The sequence below is a fragment of the Ranitomeya variabilis genome, chromosome 2 (assembly GCF_051348905.1).
Source record: "Ranitomeya variabilis isolate aRanVar5 chromosome 2, aRanVar5.hap1, whole genome shotgun sequence".
Taxonomy (NCBI): domain Eukaryota; kingdom Metazoa; phylum Chordata; class Amphibia; order Anura; family Dendrobatidae; genus Ranitomeya; species Ranitomeya variabilis.
In genome coordinates, this window is record NC_135233.1 from 620,911,755 (window position 1) to 620,926,382 (window position 14,628).

Below are 14,628 nucleotides of genomic sequence, written 5' to 3' on the forward strand. Positions count from 1 at the left end.
GTGGTCACAGGTTGTATTGTGTGACTTTTGTTTTGGGCTCCCCCTGGTGGCTTTGTTTGTTATCCTGCGGGTCTGTGGCTGATCAGCTGCCTCGTTATTCACTTGGGAGTTTCCTATTTAGCTCTGTTTCACTTCCACTTGTTGCCGGCTGTCAATGTACTCAGTGCTATTCTGATTACTCCTGATTATCTTCGGTTTCAGTCTCTTCAGGAGAAGCTAAGTTCTGTTTAATTATTTTTTGCTCATCAGTCTGCAATATGATTTCTGTGTATGATGAGTTTAGTCCAGCTTGCTAATATGTGACTTCTTCTGCTGGTTTGCTCTGGGGTACAGAGTTGCTTCCCCCGCACCGTTAGTTGGTGCGGGGGCTCGAGCGATCTCTGCGTGGATATTTTGAATAGGGTTTTTAATTGACCGCACAGTTCCCTTTCTATTTTCTGCTTTCTAGTGTTAGCGGGCCTCATTTGCTAAATCTAATTTCATCTCTGCGTTTGTGCTTTCCCCTTAACTCACCGTTAATATTTGTGGGGGGCTATTCTATATCTTTGGGGTCATTTCACTGAGGCAAGTGAGGACTTTCGTTCCCTCTAGGAATAGTCAGTTTCTCAGGCTGTGAAGAGACGTCTAGGATTTTCAGGTAACGTTCCACGGCTGCCTATAGTTGTTTGCGGATAGGATCAGGTTGCGGTCAATTTAGTTACCACTTCCCCAGAGTTTGTAGTCGGTTTAGTTACTTAGCTAGTCCTACTTGCGATCCTTGCCACTAGGATCACAACAGGGATCACAGCGCCCCTGCAGCCCGGTGAGAACTCATCTGTGTATCGTTTGTCCCCGGCGTTTTCGACGCCAACTGCGATTTCTGTAGATTGGGACGGGGGTTCTGTAGAGCAGGGTGATGGAGCCGGTACGTGGGTGTTTGGGAGTGGTGAAGGGGTGGGGGAGTTGTTGGGTGTACGAGAGCTGTTGTCACGGTTGGGCAGCGGCAGGTCAGGACCGTCCCCTTTGTCGGCTTGGGTCGGATCGTCCGATGCGGGGTTGGCATTGCCCGGCAGCAGTGTTACAGAGCAGGGCAGGTCGGCTGAGCCGGTATCGGTATCCGTGCAGACCAAAAAATAGAAAGAAGGGGGCATTCGGCTGGATGATAAGGCACGCGGTGAGGTATATGTTTGCTTTGAAGGGCCATTAGGGGCGCACTTGAAGAAGGAGGTGCGTGAAAAGATTTGGAAAGACAAGTACGTTGAGATATTCTCACTTTTGCCGTTGGAAAAATTTAACCTTGATAAGAGTAAGAAGGAGGATAGTAAAAAGGAGGATGAGGAAAAGCGGCGATGGCGCCTTATTCCTCAGACTTTTGTGAATTGGCTTCAGACATTCGCAATTTTGGCGAGTGTTATTGGTGAGAAGGCTCCCAAGAATTGCTCCACCTTGTTCTGCTATATGGATTCTATAGGTGAGGCGCATAGGGCCTATGGAGGTCAAGCGTGGTTAAGGTACGACGAGCAGTTTCGGCAGCGGAAGGCAGTTCGTCCTGCGATCTGGTGGGATCAGAAGGACATTGGTTTGTGGTTGCGCGTGATGATGCCAACGAAGTTTGGTCACTCCTTTCAAAGCGGGGCCGGAACTTCCGGCCAAGGCGCTTCGCAAGGTTCCTCTTCAGGAACCGGGGGTCAATCGGGACAATCTGGCGGTCATAAGCATGGTGTGTGCTGACTGTTTAACGAGGGCCAGTGTAAGTTCAGAGCAACTTGTAAGTTCAAGCATTTATGCTCGCACTGCAACGGCGCTTCCCACGGAGCTTCCAAATGTTTCAAGAAAAAAGGGAAGCCAGAGGGTAATTCCAAAGGGGGTGACGCCGGTGAGGTTGGACGCGATGGCCCCCTATCTAAATAGGTTCCCCGATAGGGAGAGGGCGGAGTTGCTCCGGGCCGGTTTTAGCGTTGGTATTTGCATACCTGCTCCGGCTTTTGTGGTACCACCGAGTTTGAAGAACCTTAGATCGCCTGAGTTGCACGCATCGGTCGTCTCGGAAAAGTTAAGCAAAGAGGTTGCTTTAGGTAGTATGTCTGGACCTTTTCCCGTTCCTCCTGTGGATGACTTGGTGGTGTCGCCTTTGGGCGTGGTTCCCAAGAAGGAGCCTAATAAATTTAGGCTCATTCAGCATCTGTCCTACCCAAAAGGGAGGTCCGTGAATGACAGGATTGATCCAGAGCTTTGTTCGGTGGTTTACACGTCGTTTGATGAGGCAGCCAGGTGGGTGCGCAGTTGTGGTAAAGGGGCGTTGTTGGCTAAGACCGATATTGAGTCGGCCTTTCGTTTATTGCCGGTTCACCCCGATAGCGTGAGGTTGTTAGGCTGTTATTGGGACGGTGGGTTTTATGTTGACCGATGTTTGCCGATGGGCTGTTCGCTGTCGTGCGCTTATTTTGAGGCCTTCAGTTCTTTTTTGGAGTGGGCGGTGCGGGATGTGTCCGGTTTGGATTCGGTGATCCATTATCTGGACGATTTCTTGTGCATAGGCCCCGATCAGTCTCAATGTTGTGAGGTCTTGTTGAGGACGGTTGTTTGGGTTGCTGAGCATTTTGGGGTCCCGCTGGCACCGGGCAAGACCGAAGGTCTGTGCACGAGTCTGTCTTTTTTGGGTATTGTCATCGATTCCGTGAAGTGGGAGTTTAGGTTGCTGGTCGACAAGGTGCTAGGCTTGAGAGACGAGGTGGCCCGAACTAGATGTTTGAAGAAACTTCCGCTACGCGAAGTGCAGTCGCTCATGGGGAAATTGAATTTTTGCATGCCGAATTATCCCAATGGGGAGGATTTTTTCACGTAGATTGCCTAGTGCTACGGCCGGGATTACCGCCCCACATCATTTTGTTCGTTTGTCTGCTGAACACAAGGCCGACTTGGAGGTTTGGGACCGTTTTTTGTCCTGTTACAACAGGCGTTCCTTGTTGATGGAGGAAGCAGTTGTCACGGGAGAACTAGGTGAGCGAGAGCTAAAAACCCAGGCCTCTGCAGTTTCCCTCAGACTAGGGAAATCCTGACTGACCCTCTACCTGGAGTTTACACTGATGGTGTGCATGTCCAGGCCTCGAACCTCACCCTAACTCCTGTAATAACCCTAGGCTGATACCTCCGCCCTCCACCCAGTGAAGAGGTAATATTCCAATACCCACAGATGGAACAGACAAGGATAAAGGAAAATATACACCACGCCGCAGTCACTCAGGAATACACTATAAATGTGCAGGGCAAAATAAATACAAATATAGGAAGGAGTAAATAAGACAGAGGAAAATACACAACCAGCAACGAATCTCCAAACCAGCTCTCCACTCCAGACCGAGATGACAACGCACAAGAGAGAAGCTACAATCAGCGACGCCCAATGAACAGGAGAACTATTTAAAGGCTATGGGAATGGCCCAGCTTCCAATCCGAGGATCAGGTACATTAACCCCGGAACAGCTAGACAAAATCTAGCAGACGCCAATGAGCAAATAGTGGTCAACAGCGGAATTACCGCTGTCTGCCGGATGACCTAGTCTGAACAGCGTCCGACATGACAGTACCCCCCCTTCTACGAGGGACCCCAGGGCCCTCACGGCTTATAGGACCCGGCTTGTCTGGATGCCGACGATGAAAAAACCTGACCAGCCGATCCGCATGAATGTCCGAGGCTGGTACCCAGGATCTCTCCTCAGGCCCATAACCACGCCAGTGTACCAAGTACTGTAAAGTGCTACGCACTACACGAGAGTCAACCACCTTGGAGACTTCAAACTCCAAATTACCATCCACCAAGACTGGAGGTGGCATAGGCGCTGCGTCCACAGAACCCACCACCTTCTTTATAAGAGACCTGTGGAACACGTTGTGTATCTTATACACCGTAGGGAGCTCCAATCGGTACGCTACTGGGTTAATGACGGCGGTGACCCTAAATGGACAAATAAACCGTGGACCCAATTTAAGGGACGGTATTTTGAGTCTTATGTTTTTTGTGGACAACCACACCCAGTCATCCACACTCAGGTCCGGACCTGGCACACGCCTACTGTCAGCCACACGCTTGTACCTAGCACCCACACTCAACAGGCGCTGCTTAACTCTCCTCCAGACTGATGACAATTGTGTCCCCAACTGGTCCTCCGGAACGCCGGAAGAGCCCCTCTGACTCAAGGTACAAAATTGAGGATGTAGGCCGTAAACACAAAAAAACGGAGACTCCCCAGACGACTCCTGGTGGTGATTATTGATGGCAAACTCAGCCAAAGGAAGAAAGGTAGACCACTCCTCCTGGTTATCAGAGACAAAACAGCGTAAGTACTGTTCCAAATTTTGGTTCATACGCTCAGTCTGACCATTTGACTGAGGATGAAACGCCGAAGAATGAGATAACTTGATCCCCAGACGTGCGCAAAATGCTCTCCAAAATTTTGCCACAAACTGAGACCCCCTATCAGACACGATGTCAGACGGAACCCCATGAAGTCTGACCACCTCCTGCACAAATACCTGAGCCAGAGTCTTAGCGTTAGGCAACGAAGGCAAAGACACAAAGTGCGACATTTTAGAAAACCGATCAACAATCACCAAGATGACCGTGTTCCCAGCTGATGAGGGCAAATCAGTGATGAAATCCATGGAGATTTCCGTTCAATGCTTACTAGGTACCTCAAGAGGAAGTAGTGTGCCAACAGAATGGGAGCGAGGCGTCTTAGCCCTAGCGCACGTGGTACAAGCTGACACGTATGAGACCACGTCCTGTCGGATCTTGGGCCACCAAAACCGACGTGACACCAACTCCAAGGTACCTCTAACCCCTGGGTGGCCAGCCAGGACAGCATCATGATGCTTCGCCAAAACCTTTAGGCGGAGATGAAGCGGTACAAAAGATTTGTTGAGGAGAAGCTCAGATGGTACCTCCTCCTGAGCCTCGGCAATCTCAGCCTCAACCTCGGTAGTGAGAGCCGAAACCACAACACCCTTTTGGAGGATGGGTACTGGATCCTCCCGAGGTTCTCCCCCCGGAAAACACCTGGACAGAGCATCCGCCTTAGTGTTTTTAGACCCCGGTCTGTAAGTGACCACAAAATTGAACCGCGTGAAAAACAATGCCCAGCGAGCCTGCCTGGGAGACAGATTCTTGGCAGACTCCAAATAAAGCAAATTCTTATGATCGGTAATAACAGTAACCTGATGTACCGACCCCTCCAAGAAGTGTCGCCATTCCTCAAAGGCCAACTTAATTGCCAACAACTCCCTGTTGCCGATATCGTAGTTACGTTCGGCAGACGACAGTTTATTGGAGAAATAGGCGCACGGAAGTAAACCACTCAAAGATGAGCCTTGAGATAGTACTGCCCCCACACCAACCTCAGATGCATCGACTTCCACAACAAAGGGTTTAGATACGTCTGGCTGCACAAGAATGGGAGCCGAAACAAAACTGTTCTTAAGAAATTCAAATGCGCGCACAGCAGCCTCAGGCCAAACGGAGAAATTGGTACCCTTTTTAGTCATGTCAGTTAGCGGTTTAGCAATGATGGAAAAATCCTTGATAAATTTCCTATAGTAATTAGAAAACCCAAGGAACCGCTGAGGTGCTTTCAGTTTATCAGGACGTTCCCAATGCAGCACCGCCTGCACCTTAGCGGCGTCCATTTTAAACCCAGAAGCAGACACAATATAACCCAAGAAAGGCAACTCTTGAACAGAAAATACACATTTCTCAAGTTTAGCATACAGCTTATTCTCTCTGAGAAGCTGTAACACCTGCCTGACATGATCTAAATGAGCATCACGGTCGCAAGAATATATGAGAATGTCATCTAGATACACGATAACGAATTTCCCCAAAACATGCGAGAACACATCATTGATGAAATGTTGGAACACTGCAGGTGCGTTAGTCAACCCAAACGGCATCACCAAATTTTCAAAATGACCCTCAGGGGTATTAAAAGCTGTCTTCCACTCATCACCCAACGGACTCTTATGAGGTTGTATACCCCCCTGAGGTCAAGCTTGGTAAACCACTTAGCACCTGCCACCTGGTTGAACAAATCTGGTATCAGAGGCATAGGGTATGGATCACGAACCGTAATCTGGTTCAACTCCCTGAAATCCAAACACGGGCGTAATCCGCCATCTTTCTTCTTCACAAAGAAGAACCCTGCTGCCACCGGCGAGGATGACGGCCTGATGTGCCCTTTGCTCAAGCTGTGAGCAATGTAATCTTTTAACGCTTGTCTCCCCGGACCGGAGATGTTAAACATCCTTGCTTTAGGCAATTTGGCCCCTGGTTTAAACCTGATAGAACAGTCATAAGGACGATGTGGCGGCAACTCTGAACAACCCTTCTCAGAGAACACATCCACAAAATCCAGAAGTGACTCCGGAACGCTTGAAGTCACCGCAGCCACACATGTGGCCAGGCAATTCTCCTGGCAGAACTTGCTCCACTGAATTATGTCCTGAGTTTTCCAGTCAATTACCGGGTTGTGCATAGACAACCAAGGAAAACCCAAAACCACCTGAGCAGGAAGATTCCTGAGCACCTTACATGTAACCCGCTCGGAATGTAGAACCCCAATGTGGAGTTTCACCTCAGCCACAAATTCAGTAATCTCCCCCTGAGAGAGAGGAGCAGCATTGATGGTGACCACGCGGATAGGATGCGACAGTTTTTCAATCCTAAAACCTGCTGTGCGCGCAAACTCCTCATCAATGAGATTTGTGGCTGAACCACTATCCACAAAAACAGTAATTGGCAGCTCACTGCCAGCAATAAAAACCTTAGCAGGGAGCATGCATTGAGAAACCACCATGGAGGATATACATAAGAAAAACCAGAAAAAGCGTACTATCCTTAAAACGATATTTTATTATTAAATTGTCTAAAATCCCAATAAATAAGACTCAAATGTATGCAATCAACATCAGCCAACTGGGTTGGGTAAGCTAGAAAAATAGGGAGAAAATAGCAGATATGCCTGACACAGTCCCTGTAGGTGGCCCTAAAGTGTCTTAAACCTACCTACCAGCGGAGGTTGGCACCCTAGATTTCGATATGGCGCCCCCGCTCACCGTCGACTGTCCCTTCTTACCCTAGTAGGGTCCTACTTGCTACCCACACCCAGGTACCCACAGGCATACACACACAAATTGACCAATAGGTCACACTAACCAAAAAACGTGAAAAAGTGAAAAAAGTGAACGAAAAATTCTAAAAACACTGCAGACATAGCTGCATAAATGCACTTAATAGCATGTAACCCACAGTTACCTCAAAAAATATTTGAAAAAATATATAAATAGTGCAGAGCTATGGGGTACAGCAGGGCACAGTTGGAGTGTGCTCAGTTAGATATTCTGAGGTCATGAGTAGTGAAGCCTCTAATAGATGTAACAATAGGTCACTGTCTTTGTTAGTGATTGATGACCCAAAAATCATAGACAGACCAATAAAGCTAATGTACAGAGTGGATCCCTAGGCAAGATAGCACCCCTCCGAAAAAGTTAGCAGATATATGAGTACACTCAATGGATGTAAGTATGTTGTTGGGTGATATAGATATTACACCCTAAATTGTCCAAAAATAAACAGAACAAAATATTCAACAAAAAACAAAATAAACCCAAATGAAAAAATTATCTGTCTTATAGGGTATCACATATAGTATTTCTTATTTAGTTTGAGGGCTAATGCACATCAGTATACAGAAACGACTGAGAACCATCCCTCATTACTCTCTCTATATTAGATGATCTGGTAAACTTTTATTGCTATGAGTAGCATATTAGTCTGCACTCTAGATGCCATCCGAGTTCCGCATCTTATACCATAGAAAAAATCAGCAAAAATATTAAACAAAATCAGAAAAAAAAAGAAAAAAAAAAGAAAGAAACACAAAACAAATAGGTATCACATATAGTGTCTCTCAATTGCGTTAAATTAGTGCATCTACAAGCCCAAAATATCTGAGGCCAATCCCTTATAGGATATCACATATAGTATTTCTCATTTGGTTTAAGGGCTAATGCACATCAGAGTACAGAAACAGCTAAGAGCCATCCCTCATTACCCTCTATAATGGATAATCTGATACACTTTTGTTGCTGTCAGTAGCACATTAGTCTGCACTCTAGATGCCATACGAGTTCCGCATCTCATACCAAAGAAAAAATTAGCAAAATATTAAACAAAAATCAGAAGAAAGAAAGAAACACAAAATAAATTGGTATCACATAAAGTGTCTCTCAATAGCATTAGATTAGTGCATCTATAAGCCCAAAATGTCTGAGGCCAATCCCTCATTGCTGTCCTATAAGCAAGTACTAAACTTGGTCTGTCTTGACAGAGAAACATAAAGAAAAAAACTTATCTGAGTAGGTGACATATTCAGTCCCATCTCGCGTAGGGATGGCGAGATGGGACTGAATATGTCACCTACTCAGATAAGTTTTTTTCTTTATGTTTCTCTGTCAAGACAGACCAAGTTTAGTACTTGCTTATAGGACAGCAATGAGGGATTGGCCTCAGACATTTTGGGCTTATAGATGCACTAATCTAATGCTATTGAGAGACACTTTATGTGATACCAATTTATTTTGTGTTTCTTTCTTTCTTCTGATTTTTGTTTAATATTTTGCTAATTTTTTCTTTGGTATGAGATGCGGAACTCGTATGGCATCTAGAGTGCAGACTAATGTGCTACTGACAGCAACAAAAGTGTATCAGATTATCCATTATAGAGGGTAATGAGGGATGGCTCTTAGCTGTTTCTGTACTCTGATGTGCATTAGCCCTTAAACCAAATGAGAAATACTATATGTGATATCCTATAAGGGATTGGCCTCAGATATTTTGGGCTTGTAGATGCACTAATTTAACGCAATTGAGAGACACTATATGTGATACCTATTTGTTTTGTGTTTCTTTCTTTTTTTTTTCTTTTTTTTTCTGATTTTGTTTAATATTTTTGCTGATTTTTTCTATGGTATAAGATGCGGAACTCGGATGGCATCTAGAGTGCAGACTAATATGCTACTCATAGCAATAAAAGTTTACCAGATCATCTAATATAGAGAGAGTAATGAGGGATGGTTCTCAGTCGTTTCTGTATACTGATGTGCATTAGCCCTCAAACTAAATAAGAAATACTATATGTGATACCCTATAAGGCAGATAATTTTTTCATTTGGGTTTATTTTGTTTTTTGGTTTTTGTTGAATATTTTGTTCTGTTTATTTTTGGACAATTTAGGGTGTAATATCTATATCACCCAACAACATACTTACATCCATTGAGTGTACTCATATATCTGCTAACTTTTTCGGAGGGGTGCTATCTTGCCTAGGGATCCACTCTGTACATTAGCTTTATTGGTCTGTCTATGATTTTTGGGTCATCAATCACTAAGGCTACGTTCACATTTGCGGTCCTCGCCGCAGCGTCGGGCGCCGCAGCGGCGCCGCATGCATCATGCGCCCCTATATTTAACATGGGGGCGCATGGACATGCGGTGCACTTGCGTTTGGCGCCGCATGCGTCCCTGCGGCGCCCGCGTCGGGGCGCAGAGGACGCAGCAAGTTGCATTTTTGCTGCGTCCAAAATCAATGAAAAAAAGGACGCATGCGGCGCAAAACGCAGCGTTGTGCATGCGTTTTGCCGCGTTTTTGTTTGCGTTGTGCGCTGCGGCGCCGACGCTGCGGCGCACAACGCAAATGTGAACGTAGCCTAACAAAGACAGTGACCTATTGTTACATCTATTAGAGGCTTCACTACTCATGACCTCAGAATATCTAACTGAGCACACTCCAACTGTGCCCTGCTGTACCCCATAGCTCTGCACTATTTATATATTTTTTCAAATATTTTTTGAGGTAACTGTGGGTTACATGCTATTAAGTGCATTTATGCAGCTATGTCTGCAGTGTTTTTAGAATTTTTCGTTCACTTTTTTCACTTTTTCACGTTTTTTGGTTAGTGTGACCTATTGGTCAATTTGTGTGTGTATGCCTGTGGGTACCTGGGTGTGGGTAGCAAGTAGGACCCTACTAGGGTAAGAAGGGACAGTCGACGGTGAGCGGGGGCGCCATATCGAAATCTAGGGTGCCAACCTCCGCTGGTAGGTAGGTTTAAGACACTTTAGGGCCACCTACAGGGACTGTGTCAGGCATATCTGCTATTTTCTCCCTATTTTTCTAGCTTACCCAACCCAGTTGGCTGATGTTGATTGCATACATTTGAGTCTTATTTATTGGGATTTTAGACAATTTAATAATAAAATATCGTTTTAAGGATAGTACGCTTTTTCTGGTTTTTCAATTTAATATATCCTTTCAATATTCTAGTCGGTTTTCTAGGATATACATAAGCTCAGATTGGACTCCTCCACACCCTCTGAGCCTAGCAGTTTTCCGCCGTTGCATTTTTCTTAGACAGCAGAGGACAGATGTTAATAAAATGACCAGTTTTACCACAGTAAAAACAGGCTTCCTGAGCTCAGGAGCTTGATGCTTGACATGTGACACCCCTGCGATTTGCATAGGTTCCGTGGGCTCACCTGCAGCAACCTCACGTGAACCTAAACCTTCTCCCACAGGCGGCGTCTCATGCTCCCCCTGAAGCAAACAACGATCTATGCGGACAACCAGACTCATGGCGGAATCTAGAGACGCAGGAGTCTCGTACATCAGAAGGGCTTTTTTAACCCTTCCAGAAATCCCATGTATAAACTGACTCCGCAATTCTGGATCATTCCACTGTGTATCGATTGCGACGAAATTCAGAACAGTAATCCTCTGCAACTCGCTCCCCCTGGCGAATAGTGCGTATCTTAGATTCTGCTAGAGCCATTCTGTCAGGTTCATCGTAGACTGTCCCAAGAGAAGAAAAAAAACTCCACAGAGTCAAATGCAACAGAATCAGATGGCAAAGAAAAAGCCCACGCTTGGGGATCCCCGCTTAACAATGACAACACCAGACCCACCTGCTGAGCCTCATTACCCGAGGAGATCGGGCGCATGCGGAAATATAGTTTGCAAGCTTCACGAAAAGAAACAAATTTACTGCGTTCCCCAGTAAATCTTTCAGGTAAAGGAAATTTAGGCTCAGCAACTCTTCCTGTCGCTCCAGCCTGCACATTAGCTACTGCTAGTCCCTGTTGCTGCACTGCCCCCCTCAACTCAGCGACCTGTAGGGACAGCGCCTCCAACTGGCAGGTTATGGAAGTCATGGGATCCATGACAAGACAAAAAAAAAAAGAAACCCCTTTTTTTTTTTTTTTGTTGGGCCGATTATAATGTCACGGGGGAACTAGGTGAGCGAGAGCTAAAAACCCGGGCCCCTGCAGTTTCCCTCAGACTAGGGAAATCCTGACTGACCCTCTACCTGGAGTTTACACTGATGGTGTGCATGTCCAGGCCTCGAACCTCTCCCTAACTCCTGTAATAACCCTAGGCTGATACCTCCGCCCTCCACCCAGTGAAGAGGTAATATTCCAATACCCACAGATGGAACAGACAAGGATAAAGGAAAATATACACCACGCCGCAGTCACTCAGGAATACACTATAAATGTGCAGGGCAAAATAAATACAAATATAGGAAGGACTAAATAAGACAGAGGAAAATACACCACCAGCAACGAATCTCCAAACCAGCTCTCCACTCCAGACCGAGATAACAACGCACAATAGAGAAGCTATAATCGGCGACGCCCAATGAACAGGAGAACTATTTAAAGGCCATGGGAATGGCCCAGCTTCCAATCCGAGGATCAGGTACATTAACCCCGGAACAGCTAGACAAAATCTAGCAGACGCCAATGAGCAAATAGTGGTCAACAGCGGAATTACCGCTGTCTGTCGGACGACCTAGTCTGAACAGCGTCCGACATGACAGCAGTGGGTAACGCTGATTTAGATTTGTTTACCGATGCGTCAGGCGGTATTGGATTTGGGGCCTTTTTCGGGGGCCGTTGGTGTGCTGCTAGATGGCCGGAAGCCTGGTTTGAAGCAGGGTTGGTACGGAACATTACTTTATTGGAGATTTTTCCAATGTTGGTGGCGGTGCAGCTTTGGGGCGACAATTTTCGAAATAAAAGGGTTCGTTTTAACTGCGATAATATGGCGGTCGTGTGCGCCATTAACAGTTTGTCGACATCTTCGCCCCCGGTGATCAGAGTTCTTCGGCAGTTGGTTTTGTCTTGTTTATCCTTGAATTCTTATTTCACGGCATCACATGTGCCCGGTGTTAATAATTGCATTGCCAATTCTCTGCCTTGTTTCCAGTGGGAGCGTATTCGGTCGCTTGCTCCGGAGGCCGAGGAGACGGGGCTGGAATGCCCGGTGGAGCTTTGGAGCGTGGTGTCCGGGCTGCAGAACCTCTAATTCAAGCGTCCTTGGCGCCGAGTACGTGGTCGGTTTATCAGGCGGTATGGAGCACTTGGGAGAGTTGGTTGGCGTCTTGTGGCGTTGAGGGTACTGGTCGGGACCAAGTGGGGGCGTTGTTGTTATGGCTGAGACATGGGGCTGATCAGGGATGGTTGGCAGCGAAGGTTGATAGGACTATAGCGGGTTTAGCATTTGGTTTCAGGCTCCGGGGCCTACAAGATTTGACGAAGTCTTTTTTGGTAAAGCAAGCTGCGAAGGGGTTGAGAAGAATGGGGAGCCGAGGTGATCGCAGGCGCCCGGTGTCTTTTGAGATGTTGGAGCGGTTGGGGGTACGTCTGGGTGACATATGTGTTTCTAGCTTCGAGGTTGCGCTATTTCACCTAGCTTTTTCGTTGGCCTTTTATGGAGCGTTGAGGGTTGGGGAGCTAGTGTCTCCTACCACAGTTTGTCAAGGGGGCCTCTGGGCTGGGGACTTTTTTGTTTCCGAGGGGGAATTTTGGATTCGGAAGTCTAAGACAGATCAGACGGGACAAGGTAAAAATTTGGTTTTGGGCGCTGTTCCAGGTTCCGTTATGTGTCCTGTCCGTTGCTGGCAGGATTTTGATAGGCTTCACCCGCGTGGGGATGGGCCTTTGTTGCGTCATGAGGACGGGTCTTTTCTGTCTAAATATCAGTTTGTAGCGGTTTTTCGGCAGTCTTTAGAGGCCATCGGTGTGGATTCTTCCAGTTCGCCTCACATTCTTTTTGGATTGGGGCCGCAACAGAGGCGGCGCCGAATGGATTGGCTCCTACGGTGGTACAGAGGATAGGGCGGTGGGAGTCCGGCCGTTATCCGAGTTATGTGAGGCCTTGAGAAGCTAGAGACTGTTCGGTCATTTTACTCGTTGTTGGCGCTTGTCTAAGTCATGGGCAGCATGGTGGTGCAGTGGTTAGCACAGCAGCCTTGCAGCGCTGGAGTCCTGGGTTCAAGCCCCACTAAGGACAACATCTGCAAAGAGGAGTTATGTTCTTTCCGTGTTTGCGTGGGTTTCCTCCCACATTCCAAAGACATACTGATAGTGAATTTAGATTGTGATCCCCAAAGGGGACAGTGATGATAATGTCTGCAAACTGTAAAGCTCTGTGGAATATGTTAGCGCTATATAAAGATTATTATTATTTATGTTTTTCAGGTTCATCCTCGCTGTTGGTGTGGATTGTCAGCCACTCCTATGTGTACTGGGGCGCAAAGCGGGCGGACGTCCGACAGGATGGAAGACAGCTCGGCTTTTCCAGGGACGTGGCCGTCATCAGGTGGTTGGGGTTTCGGTGCTTAGGTTGGAACGGAGTCTTGCAGGAAGTACACAATGGCGTTCGATTGGACAAGCCTCCTGATATTTTGGTTTTACACGTTGGGGGAAACGACTTTGGAGTAGTGTTGAGCATTCCGATACCGCAAGTATCGGGTATCGGCCGATACTTGCGGTATCGGAATTCCGATACCGGGATTCCGATACTTGCCGCGTATCGGATACCGGAATCGGAAGTTCCAAGATTCAAAATGCAGAAATTCAGCCAATGAGAATGATTCCAAGTGTGGGCACATCCTGTTTAGCATGGAGGGCATGAAACTACTGGCAAGGCTGTGATTGGCTGCTGAAATGATGTCATGCTGCAGTTTAAAAGTCGCTGGCGCCATTTTGCGATCACTCTGCTGTGAATTCAGTTAGTGACAGGACGCTGTTTGCTGACTGAGGGACAGTTTAGAGATAGCGATTTGCTTCTTTGTGCTTTCCAAAGGCTAATTTAGCAACCGCTGTGTTCACCTACTATTCACCTTGCTTTTGCCTTGTAGCGCTGTTTTCACAGCGATCTGCAAGGTCTGTGTGTGTGTGTGTGTGTGTGAGTGCAGCCCACTCTCTAGTCTGAGTGCAGCCACATAGGCCATCCATAGCTGGTTGTATTCAGTTCAGGGAGGGTGGTTCATTGCCTCATACTGTTCTTTTTTTTTTTTTTTTTTTTTTTTCAAGTAGTGTAGTCTGCTGCTAATTTATTCAAAAAAATCCTATTAGTGTCTTTCCACCCGTCTCCAGCTAATTTGTGGAAAAACACTACATAGGATAACGTAGAGGAGGGTTTTTGGGCCTTGCAGCGCCGTTTACGGCTGTCTGCACGGTCTCCGTGTGACTGCAGCTCGCCCTGTAGTCTGTGAGCAGCCATAGCCTGGTTGTCTCCAGCTCAGGGTTGTTC

The 14,628-nt window shown here is 46.8% G+C and overlaps 1 long non-coding RNA gene across 1 annotated transcript in view; it reads left to right on the top strand.

The window, feature by feature from the left end:
• LOC143809778 (uncharacterized) overlaps positions 1-13,751 on the top strand; it is a 142,431-nt gene extending 128,680 nt beyond the window's left edge. The window contains exon 3 of the long non-coding RNA XR_013222452.1: positions 13,572-13,751. This is a non-coding gene — a long non-coding RNA (uncharacterized LOC143809778). The remainder of the gene's footprint in view (positions 1-13,571) is intronic.
• Positions 13,752-14,628: the final 877 nt, after the last annotated feature.